The sequence below is a fragment of the Lampetra planeri genome, chromosome 51 (genome assembly GCF_965212315.1).
Source record: "Lampetra planeri chromosome 51, kcLamPlan1.2.h2, whole genome shotgun sequence".
Lineage (NCBI taxonomy): Eukaryota > Metazoa > Chordata > Hyperoartia > Petromyzontiformes > Petromyzontidae > Lampetra > Lampetra planeri.
In genome coordinates this window covers 91,748-103,370 of record NC_136157.1, presented here as the reverse complement: position 1 = coordinate 103,370, position 11,623 = coordinate 91,748, and the positions used below count along the sequence as shown (strand labels likewise).

The 11,623-nt window shown below is 48.3% G+C and overlaps 1 protein-coding gene across 2 annotated transcripts in view; it reads left to right on the top strand.

Annotated features, from left to right (window-relative positions):
* Window positions 1-2,081: 2,081 nt before the first annotated feature.
* The window catches only part of LOC144734511 (uncharacterized), a 77,024-nt gene continuing 67,482 nt past the window's right edge, over window positions 2,082-11,623 (top strand). For both annotated transcript variants that reach the window (XM_078616738.1, XM_078616739.1), the window contains exon 1: window positions 2,082-2,164. The gene's annotated coding sequence lies outside the window, so the exon portion shown is untranslated. The remainder of the gene's footprint in view (window positions 2,165-11,623) is intronic.

Sequence of the window (11,623 nt, the reverse complement as noted above, 5' to 3'; positions counted from 1 at the left end):
GATCAGTGGTTACCTGACCCACTAGTGGTTCCTCATAGGGTACCGGCGTTGCGTGTGCAAGCACGGTCCCTTGAGGAACCACGGCCGTTCGCGATCCTACATTAAGGACTGCAATGAAGGGGTCCCCATCCCCTTTCACCATGGTCTGAGCCGCTATCAAATCGGGTCCATTGACCCCGGCTCGAGATGGTCCCAACAAGACCCCCCGATCCGCAACCCTTTCAGCAAACGGCCGACGCAACCTAAGAGGGACGAGCATCTGAGCCCCCGGGGGTACGCGCACAGTTTTTGTCACGAGCGCCTGCACGGTGGCAAACACCCGACGCTCCGTGGTGGGGGAAGACAAAAATGTAACACGTCGGCCCGATGGGAGCTCGATGCACCCCTGGTCAATCAGCATCGCCGGCAGCGCGCGTAGTGCCTCGGCGTCCGTCCAGTTCGCCATCTCTTGATGAGCGATGAACCGCCTTTTGAAGCCGCCCCAATCTCCATCCGCGCCCACGAATTCCTTGAGAGGCGGCAGTCGCTGTTGTAAGGCGACGTCCGTGGCTGCGGATCTCGCTCCCTCATTCCCAGCCGACGTTACAGTGTGGGCGGGCTGTGAGCATGGCATCGCCGGTCGCTCTGTTGTTGACGCGCTGGCCGGCGTTGATGATGTCACGGCTCGTGCTTGGCCCTCAGCAGTCACCTGACGCAGGCCGGCCCCGCCCTCTGCTCGCACTGTAGTGATGGTGGGAAATTTAACTGCGAGCCGCGTCGGGGTGGCGGGAAATGCCGGCGTGCGTCGGCTGCTGTCGTCTTCCCGCGCAGCCCCTCCAGCTCCCAGCCGCGTGATATCCTCCAACACGGCGGCGCGGCGTAGAGCAGCTCCGCCAGGCGGGAGTGAGCCAGCCGAAGTCCCTCGGCCGACGCATCCCCCACCTCCTGTCGTAGCGGCGCGGGTGTACTCGGCCCCGGCTGCTCCGATCCGACCTCGGCCATCTCTGGTGGTGATTCGGCCGCGGTGTCCTCCCTCTCCGACTCCCTGGTACGTGTCGTCCCTCGTGTGTCCATCTTTGGACGTTTTACTTCTGACACCAGTTGTAGTAAGTACTCAGGAGGCTTGACGACGGGATCGGAGGCACACTTATTTATTAACACAACTTGTATACAGTTAACGAGTATACACAGGACCTAAGGGGTAACGTCCCCTTACTCGGCTAACAGGGAGACACGACATCTAAGCCCCGCTAACCTAAGCCCAAGTCCTCCACTAGGGAGCTAAGGGAGGCTACCTGTCCCAGCCCTGGTCAAGCTGGGATCCGGCACCCTGAGTCCCCAGACCTGCTCGTCAGTCTGGGCTCTCGGGGCCACGCCACCGGCTAGCCCTGGTCAGCCCTTACAAGGACAGCGAGCCAGGGAAGCTCCGGGGCCTATTCTAGCTGGTCTTCCGTCTTCGCTGGTTAAAGCTGATACTTCGACCTCGAGCCCTCCGGCTCACTACCTTTTATAGTCCTCGGCCCCCCCGGGAGGGGCCCGTGGGGGATGCAGGTGCGGACGTCGGTGCGAGCACCTCCTATGTGTACGGCCCTAACCACGCCCCTTGTGTTTGTTGGCCATCCGCTCCCATACACAATTACACCTCTACATCTGCACCATGAACCCACATCATCAACACGGACTCACATCTTCACCAGGACCCCACATCATCAACACGGACTCACATCTTCACCATGACCCCACATCATCAACCCGGACTCACATCTTAACCATGAACCCACATCATCAACACGGACTCACATCTTAACCATGAACCCACATAATCAACACAGACTCACACCCTCACCGCGAACCCACGACACGTACTCACACCCTCACCACGAACCCGTGACACGGACTCACACCCCCACATCATCCTCACCTCAAGGAGTCTCGCTCCGATAGCTTCAGCTGCTGGACGATGACGTCTGTCCGCTCCTCTCTACAGCCGCCTTTCGCCCAAACTGCCAGAAGCACGTGGTGGGCGGGGCCAGGAGTTCACGTCACTATCTCTCAACTCCTCCCCCCTCCAACCCCCCCCCATACCCCCTCTCCCGCTGCTACTTCCGCTTCCGCCGGGGTGAGTGGCGCCAACTTCTGAAGCGGTTCGCTGTCTGGGTCTCCTCTGGGTCGACTCAGCCTGAAGGTGATAACCTCTCATGGTGTGGACACCTCAGCAGTGGTGGGGGAGAGACAAAGGCGGCCCACAGCCGCAAGCTTCTAAACAGCTGCTGGGCTCACGGCATCGGTTCAAGCAGAGCCCGGCTCTGCTGCTGCTGATGAGGCACTGAAGGTGGAAACCGGCCCAGAGTGGCGCTCGAGTTGAGCCATTGCTGCTGATGAGAGGCACTCCCAGACGGCCGTACGGCTGATGGGATGAGTCAGAGACTTTGCTTAATCTCTGTACGGAATGATTTATTGTGGAGGCCAATCGCCTGCTGATCTACACGTGTTGGAGCAAGGTGAGTGTACCCACACTTTACTCCAGTACATGCAGCAGAGGTGCAGGTTCCATTCCATCGCCCACACACACACTCACCCACTCACTTGCCCACTCACCAACTCACCCACTCTCACCCATCGACTCACCCACCCACAGTGACACCCGCAGACACACGGAGACACACAGGGACATAGAGCCTTGACACAGTGGTTGTGTAGGTGGTGTTAGAGTATCAGGATCAATGTGGTTGTTGTGGTGGTTATGTTGCTTGTTATGGTTGAGGTGATGTTGGTTGTGGTGGTTATGGTGGCCGTGGTTATAGTTGTGGTTGTATCCGTGGTTGTACTGGTTTTAGTTGTGGTTTAGGTGGTTATGCTGGTTGTTATGGTGCTTTTGGTTGTGGTTAATTGTGGTTGTGTAGGTGGTGAATATTATAGTTGCGGTTGTGGGGGTTTTATTTGTTGTGGCAATAGTTGTGTATGTGGTGGTTGCGGTGGTCATGGATATAGTTGAGGTTGTCGTGGTTGTAGTTATAGCTATGGTGGTTATGTAATGGTTGTTGTGGTTATACTTGTGGTTGTGGTTATAATTGTGATTGTTGTTGGTGGTTATTGTGGTCAAAGTTGTGATGGTTATGTTATGTTGTTGTGGTTATATTTGTGATGAAGGTGGTTATGTTGGCTGTCATGGTAGTTGTATGTATGTGTAGGGAGCGGTGGAGTAGGGGGTGAACACGCCGCGCTACAAACCCGTGGACACAATTTCGATTCCTGCTCATGGCCAACACCAGTGACGATCATCTGAACCAGTCAAAGGCCTCCCCTACGTCGACTTTGCCTCAAATAAGTACCTGTTGTTGTGTTTAATAATCATCGCCACTCGGGAGACAAAAAGGGTCGGGTGTGGTGCTGGCCACCCACCCGCTTGTGTGCCACACTGCCGGCCTCCATAGGCGCTCGCTCACAGCACTTGCCCCGACAGTCTGTTAAAGGCAATACAAGAGATCTTTGTAGGTGTGTTGAACTTCTTTCGCACTGTACGTAGCCAACTGTGCTAACGGGAGGTGCGGTTATAGTTGTAGTGGTTATGTTAGGTTATACAGTGAGGGAAAAAGTATTTGATCCCCTGCTGATTTTGTACGTTTGCCCACTGACAAATAAATGATCAGTCTATAATTTTAATGGTAGGTTTATTTGAACCGTGAGAGACAGAATAACAACAACAAAATCCAGAAAAACGCATGTCAAAAATGCTATAAATTGAGTTGCATTTTAATGAGGGAAATATGTATTTGACCCCTCTGCAAAACATGACTTAGTACTTGGTGGCAAAACTCTTGTTGGCAATCACAGAGGTCAGAGGTTTCTTGTAGTTGTCCACCAGGTTTGCACACTCCTCTTTGCAGTTCTTCTCCGAGTCATTAAGGTTTTGAGGCTGACGTTTGGCAACTCGAACCTTCAGCTCCCTCCACAGATTTTCTATGGGATTAAGGTCTGGAGACTGGCTAGGCCACTCCAGGATCTTAATGTGCTTCTTCTTGAGCCACTCCTTTGTTGCCTTGGCTGGAATACCCCTCCACGACCCATTTTCAATGCCCTGGCTGAGGGAAGAGGTTCTCACCCAAGATTTGACGGCCCCGTCCATCGTCCCTTTGATGCGGTGAAGTTGTCCTGTCCCCTTAGCAGAAAAACACCCCCAAAGCATAATGTTTCCACCTCCATGTTTGACGGTGGGGATGGTGTTCTTGGGGTCATAGGCAGCATTCCTCCTCCTCCAAACACGGCGAGTTGAGTTGATGCCAAAGAGCTCCATTTTGGTCTCATCTGACCACAACACTTTCACCCAGTTGCACTCTGAATCATTCAGATGTTCATTGGCAAACTTCAGATGGGCATGTATATGTGCTTTCTTGAGCAGGGGGACCTTGTGGGCGCTGCAGGATTTCAGTCCTTCACGGCGTAGTGTGTTACCAACTGTTTTCTTGGTGACTGGTCCCAGCTGCCTTGAGATCATTGACAAGATCCTCCCGTGTAGTCTGGGCTGATTCCTCACCGTTCTCATGATCATTGCAACTCCACGAGGTGAGATCTTGCATGGAGCCCCAGGCCGAGGGAGATTGACAGTTCTTTTGTGTTTCTTCCATTTGCGAACAATCGCACCAACTGTTGTCACCTGTTGTCTGTGTTGGATTATGAAATTTTGATAAAAATAATAAAAATAAATAATTTTCCGGAAAATGCGCAAATCACATTAATTATGTTAATGTGTGTAATTATATGCATAAATTATGATAATCACGGAGATAATCGTAGTAATTTATGCAGAAGCTTGCGATTATGTTAATGTGTGCAGTTATGATAATTAGGCTTAGTTTCGTTTATCCAGAGTTGTATCAATCAGGGTAACACGATTATCATTGATTAAACATTTACTGATTATCTTAGTGTGTTTATGTTATTTTAGGTCTCCAGTTTCATATCTCATCACAGGCTACAGTTCTCAAGAATAAGACAGTTTTGCATAGACTTGGAAGGAACACTCGATATGCTTCTGTGATAACAATTTTATTATTAACAACATGTGACATTCTAACATGCAGGTCAAACATGCGTCAATAATTCATGAGCAAGATTATGCAATTAACGAAAATGGATGACTAAAACACTTCTAACAATCGTAACCTCTACCTTTCCACCAGGCATCTCATTAATTCCCCCATGTATCGATCACAATCGGCGACTGGCCGAGTTTGAAAACAAGCATGATACACTTCACATGGCGGTAATAAAAGCACTTATTGTATCCCAGAGGCGAAAGTATATGTGAATAGATTCATCGGCAAGTATAAAATCCTTTTAACGGAATGTTTGAGATAATGGTGGGTGAGGGCGTGTTTGGTGGTGTGAGAGCAAATCTGGCTCTGTTTTAATTAATTCTTCGGCGAGACTCTGACAAAGAAACCGGTTTGACAAGATATTCTCTGTGCTTCCTTGAGCCTGTGTGTGTGGAAACGATAATACCCTGTTCGGCGATTTCCTCACAGCCCGTGCGGATTGCAGATGCGACTTTCTCCGCAGGGAGTTGAGCGGCGGCGCTTGGCGGTCCTCGGTAGCTGACGGCGCGGTGGCACGCTCTCTCTGCAGCTCTGACGGCGGCGCTCGTTCGGAAGACTTTGACTCTCTTTCTCCACTGCGGGATGACGAGTCGGTTTTGGTTGATGCTGGTTGATCTCGGTGTGCGTATTAAACACACGGCGCATTCAATGGCGCTGTCCTCCTCCTCACAGCCGTTCAATCAGGCTTTCTCCACTGCTTCGCACTCTCTGCTTTGCTCGCTTGGCGATCTCCGCCTTTCCTGCGGGTTGTTCGCTGGTCGTCACTCTGACGAGGAGCGATGCTTCGTTCGTTGCAGGGTGGACGTTGGTGTCTTTGTTGGCTCGGGAGTGGTAGCTGGAGTCTCCGTCAGCTTCACTCGCAGCTCGGCGACTCAGGGTAGCGATTCTTCTCAGGTGGTGCAGACCTCGGTTTGTGCTGCACGTCGCTACCCCGCGAACCTCGTCATTCTGGATGACGAAAAGCTTCTTCGTTGGCGGTGACGAGAGGAGATGGAGCCGACGCCCCGTGACGATCTGTGGTGGGGCCAGAGCCCCTGACGATCTGCTGGGGGCTGAAGCCCCGGAGACGAGATGCTTTGAATGGATTTTGCCTTTGCTTATATCGGGAAAATCCACTCCGTTTTTTTTTTGAGTTGTTCAAAAGGCTGTGTCATAAATCATTCCTGTGGGGGTGAACGCATCTGCGTCCGTGTGTGTCCGTATGTTTATTAGCTTTGAAGACACAGCTGTGTAATCATTCTGAAAGAAGGGGTGGGGGGGGCCTCGCGATGGCGACACCCAAGTTATCCATTAACCAGACCGACGACTCGCGTTCGCACCGAGTTATAAATCATACTCCCTGTCTTTGTTATGAACAATATTGCCGCGAGAACCTACGCGTTAAGCGAGCTCAAGTTGTTTTGGCCTGGAAGTTGAAATGCGACTTATTTGCTGCGTGTGCAAATCCTGCCGTCTGTGTTGCGGGGAGACGAAGATGCTATTCTCCTTGGTGGGAGCACCCGGCGCGTGTGTTTATTTATTTATCTTCGGAGGCATGTGTTAATTTCCTTTCTGAGCCATTGTTTCAACATTTATTTGTGTAATTTCCTGGCTTTTGGTGTGTGGGTGTGGAGAGCCTCTTCGGGAAAACAAAGACGGCTGTGAGTTGCTCGCTTCTCATGGAGTATTGCGTTTGGTTAATTATGAGAGACTTCTCCGCCCTTAATTCTCCTAGGAGACCCACTTTAATTCCGTACTTATTATTTGACTTCTTGTGATTATTCAATCTGATATCCCGGGCTAGGGACTTTTGCCTTGGAGCGACCCTGATGCCATAATTATTCTTTGATGCTTCGGCCCGGCCGCGTAGAAACTACCAAGTGTACATAATGTCTGTATGGAATTAATACATGAGGATTCAAACCCGTCTGTGTTTTTTTTTGTTGTCGATGCTATTTTCTTTGTTAAGAATATAATTATCTCTTCCTCCGTGGTCCTGGTTTTTTGTATAAGGTTTTTTTAACGAAAGAATGTCATTCTAACCCCCGTTTGCAATTCCCCCCTCTCTTGTTCCTCTTGTGTGAAATTCAGGGAGTTTTTATGACCTTGATTGCCCTCTTTCATGCCCTCTAGCCTTTGAATTGAGGTATGCGCGCATCTGTGTAAGTGTGGGAGCATGTTCGTTCCCACGTTGCCCCGTGTCTATTAAAAAAACAATATTATATATGTTGGCAGAATAATTCTTAATGAAAATAATAAAATAAAAAAAAATAAAAAGGGGGTATAGACACGACAATCCGCCCTTTTGAAAATTATCAGGGGTCGATTTGGCCACTGGCGAATTTTCAAACAAAGTAATGCCCCCTTTTTTGTCATGAATCCCATCAGCCGCCCTCACTCTCGGCGGTTATTTCTTACCACGCGCGCGTACGTATTACAATCTTAACATGGTTACCTTTGAAATAAGCAAAGAAAATAAACAACACGTTAAACATCAAGGCAACAAGTTACATCGGTTCTTATCCATCATAACTACGGCGAATATTAATTTTAGTTTTTGTTAAATCCTGGGAAACGCTAGGTAGCGGTTTCGGTGGTTCTTTCTTACGACGCGCGCGCACGTATCACGATCTTAACATGGTTATATTTGAATTGAGCAAAGAAAATAAAACAAAATGTTAAACATCGATATTACGTTACATCGGTTCTCATACATCATGACTACGGCGGATATTAATTTTTGTTGTTTTTGTTAAATCCTGGGAAACGCTAGGTAGCGGTTTCGGACGCATTTCTGCGTTACCTTCCTCCTGTTACCTTCTTGAAATCTTTTTACCAAGTTATTATCATCTGGTTTGCCACTTTTAATTTTAGGTGGCAATGCTGCTCCCCATGCCCTGTCCTTCAGACTTGGTTCGTCCATAGCCTTTTCCTGTCCATTAACCATATTCTCATGGCCAGATATTTTAGAGTAACCCTGGACTCTTTCATGCAATCTCCCAACATCATTAACTTGGTTCGTAATGCTTATCGCTTTGATCTTTCGATCACGGTTTTCAGGTTCGTTTTTGTAATTTCCTCTATCACTCTCTCGCGTCGTGGGAGTGTGTGGTGTAAAATTGTGCTGCACATAATCAGAATTCGCGCACACAACCAACTTCTGTACTCCGTTATCAATGGCATTCGCTCTCTCTGCGATTACATGCACATTTGCCGAGTCAGTGTGTCGATTTAATTCCGTGCCTCGTAATGTTGCCCTTTTGGTTTTTCCGAGTGGGTTGGATTTCAACACCATTCCCAATACGTCATGGACATTCGTCTCCATTCCAGCACTACGATCCACCTTAATTTTGGTTTCCCTTGGATATTTTTCATTCAAAGGCTCACGCCTGCACTCCTCAGGGCGTGTCTCTGTGTTCGCTCTCTCTGCCCCACCATCGTGCGCTCTTGCGACGTGCGGCACTGTTTTCCCTGTGCGCTCTGGTTGTCCTCTTTGTCTCTGCTGTCTGTTATCTACTGTCCGATCACACTTCAATTCAGCCCTGTCCTTGCATTCGATCTGCGCGTCATTTACGGGCGCACTGCTCGTGTTTCCTACCGCATCGTATGCATTTAATGTTTCCCGGTCGTGGCGGTATTTGCCCGCCCTGTCACTTGCAGCCTGCTTGCATTTCCCATTGAGCTCAGGGTTTAACAAAACCTCGGCGGGTGGGGCGCGTGTGGACCGCTCGCTCGCACTCACTGTGGGTGGTTCATCATGTATTTGGACCGCATTTGGTGTTGTCTCTCTATTCCCTTCTGGTATAGCCGGTGGAGAAATTGGTCGGAATTGGACCGATTGTGTTTGACCTCCCATCCTGCGATTCTCCTGAATGTTCGCCTCCGTACCTCCGCAGTCTATGTGCCACCTTCCCGCTGGATGGTTATCTCGCCATCTTTGTGTGTAACTTTGACCTCGTGTGTGTCGTGGCATGGGGTGTTGATATGGTTCTGTTCTGAACCTCCCCCTCCTGCGATTCTCGTACATTTTTGGCCCAGTGTTACTCCCATTTGGGTGCCAAATTTTTCCTGGATTGTTACTTTGCCATTTTTGTGGGTAATTTTGACCTTGCGTATGTCGGGGCATGGGGTGTTGATATGATTCTGCCCTTGGCCTCCACATTCTGTGATTCTCCTGAATGTTCGCCTCCGTACCTCCGCAGTCTATGTGCCACCTTCCCGCTGGATGGTTATCTCGCCATCTTTGTGTGCAACTTTGACCTCGTGTGTGTCGTGGCATGGGGTGTTGATATGGTTCTGTTCTGAACCTCCCCCTCCTGCGATTCTCGTACATTTTTGGCCCAGTGTTACTCCCATTTGGGTGCCAAATTTTTCCTGGATTGTTGCTTTTCCATTTTTGTGGGTAATTTTGACCTTGCGTATGTCGGGGCATGGGGTATTGATATGATTCTGCCCTTGGCCTCCACATTCTGCGATTCTCCTGAATGTTCGGCTTTGTGCCGCTCTCATTCTCGTGCCAACCTCTCTCTGGTTTATTTTGCCACAGGTGCGTGCGTGTTTACTCCTCCCTGCATTGTGGGACTGCTCGGTGATTTTTATTCCTCTCTGAGAGGCTGGGGTTCCTTATCCCTCTCCCTGTGTTCTGGATCCGAATTATGATTCTTAGCTCTGTATAACCATGCCATGTACGCCTTGCTCTCTATGCGGCGTAAGGATGCGGTTTCCGGATTCAAAACCATTCTCATCCTTTCTATAATCTCTGGGCTCAAGGATTCAAAAAACATAATTTTGAACATGTGATCACCTTTGTGGTATTGATTCACATCGCCTGCGTAATACGCTCTTTTAAATTGTAAAAGGTAGTCACGTGGGTCTTGGTCCATGCCCTGGGTCATCGATTTTACAGCATAAAACCCCTCGGTGAGTGTCGAATATTTTCCAAACTTCCGAACCACTGCCAGGCTTAGTTGTTTAAAATCATTTCTAACCTGGTATGGTAGTGACTTTACCCATGGTATAGATTATCTATGTAAGCTTCGTTTCAACAAACTCGCTTTTTCATCCCGTCTCCTCAGCCCTCTAATCATTGCCTCCTCTTCTACTGTTGCGATATGTGTGTGTATATCCATGGACTTATTGTGTGGGTCAAAATCGGGAATTCTGACTAGAGCTTTGTCCATTAATTTAAGGGTTTTACTGTTGAATAGGTATTCCGAAAGTTGATCGCCGTCAGCGTCATCATCAAACAAGTTATCATCAGGCAATCTGTCACTTTCATCTGTGCTGTGTCGGGCGTGTTTCAGCGGCGTGCATTTTTTGTGTGTGCGCTCTGTGCCGTGTCGCTCGTGTTGCCATTTCCCTTCAGTTTTTGCCTCTGCCCTTTGTGAAGCATGTCCTGACGACTTTACTTTAACTTTTGTGCGATCGGTCCCTGGACTCTGTCCACGTACCGAAGAGTGTGATTTAATGTTACTTCCATATTTATTCTGTGGATCAACGTCTGTGAGTTTCGCTAGTGTCGCGAGCACTGATTTCTCCTCCCTCTCGAGGGTGTGTGGACATTTCTCCTCGTTTATTAGAGACGATTTCTCTCCCGTTTCCTTTCCAAATTTTTCCTCATTCCACAATCCCTGTCTGTATGCCTGTGTGGGAAGGCATGAGTCCTGTCCTGCCTTCTCTGCAGTTTTTGCATCGTGTTCGCCTTTGTTACATTTTATCCAGTCAATTAGTTTCCCCTGAGGTGTGTTCGTGTTATCGATACAGCTCCCTTCCCATATGTCTCTCTGACTGTACTGCTTTGTAACAGATCGATCGGTACGTTTTAATACGAGCTCCCAGTACCCCGTAATCCATTCAAAAATTATTCTTAATCATAGCATCTCAAGTGTGGCGGGAGTTACTTTGACATTTCCTTTCAGAGTGCATATAAAACAATTATCTCACAGAGTGTAGTCAATTTGACTCGAGCTATTCTGTTATTTTCCGATTCAGAGTGCGTACCTCTAACACCATTTATCACAGGATGCAATCGGTTTGATACGATATTATCTTAATTCCACTGTCTTTGTTTCAACCTGCTATTCTGGGTTTTAACCTCAGAGGGCGTTTTCTTTTTGTTTTACGCCCGTTTACACTCACCATGCAATGTTCGATCACGATATTCTAGTTAACACGTAGTGATTCATTCCATCATCCATGCAAAACACTGTCTGCGAGAGATCCCAGACGACGCCACCCCATTTTGTTGTCTGTGTTGGATTATGAAATTTTGATAAAAATAATAAAAATTAATAATTTTCCGGAAAATGCGCAAATCACATTAATTATGTTAATGTATGTAATTATATGCATAAATTATGATAATCACGGAGATAATCGTAGTAATTTATGCGGAAGCTTGCGATTATGTTAATGTGTGCAGTTATGATAATTAGGCTTAGTTTCGTTTATCCAGAGTTGTATCAATCAGGGTAACACGATTATCATTGATTAAACATTTACTGATTATCTTAGTGTGTTTATGTTATTTTAGGTCTCCAGTTTCATATCTCATCACAGGCTACAGTTCT